This window comes from Oncorhynchus gorbuscha, unplaced genomic scaffold, assembly GCF_021184085.1.
Source record: "Oncorhynchus gorbuscha isolate QuinsamMale2020 ecotype Even-year unplaced genomic scaffold, OgorEven_v1.0 Un_scaffold_22239, whole genome shotgun sequence".
In the NCBI taxonomy this organism is placed as follows: Eukaryota; Metazoa; Chordata; class Actinopteri; order Salmoniformes; family Salmonidae; genus Oncorhynchus; species Oncorhynchus gorbuscha.
The window spans coordinates 1-494 of NW_025763358.1; the positions used below are offsets into that span (position 1 = coordinate 1).

A 494-nucleotide genomic window follows, 5' to 3' on the forward strand; every position below is an offset into this window, starting at 1 on the left:
TCTTTCCTTCAATCTTGCGATGCAGATTCAGACACAATAATTCTCAGGCCTTTCAGTCTTAGATTATTAAAGTTGAACAACAATGTCCAAGCTTTTCAAAGCAACACGACCAATGTCTTATTTCGGGAAATTGCAATTATGTTCAAATTAGCTGAGCTAATGAAATTAAACGACCACGAAGGGACTCGAACCCTCAATCTTCTGATTCGAAGTCAGACGCCTTATCCATTAGGCCACGCAGTCTATGTGATACATACCTATTTGACATCATAGAGACTTTGCTATGCAACAATAGACATCAAATTGTGAACCTGTCCGAATGAGGAAAGCTAGGGATTTTTAACAAGTACAAAGATACTCTTTCCTTCAATCTTGCGATGCAGATTCAGACACAATAATTCTCAGACATAGTCTTTACGTACTTGTTAAAAATCACTCGCTTCCTCATTCGGACAGGTCCACAATTTGATGTCTATTGTTGCATAGCAAAGTCT

At 38.3% G+C, this 494-nt stretch overlaps 1 non-coding gene across 1 annotated transcript; it reads right to left on the reverse strand.

The window, feature by feature from the left end:
- Positions 1-170: 170 nt before the first annotated feature.
- trnar-ucg lies at positions 171-243 on the reverse strand. Its single transcript has one exon. It is a non-coding gene; the product is annotated as a tRNA-Arg (tRNA).
- Positions 244-494: the final 251 nt, after the last annotated feature.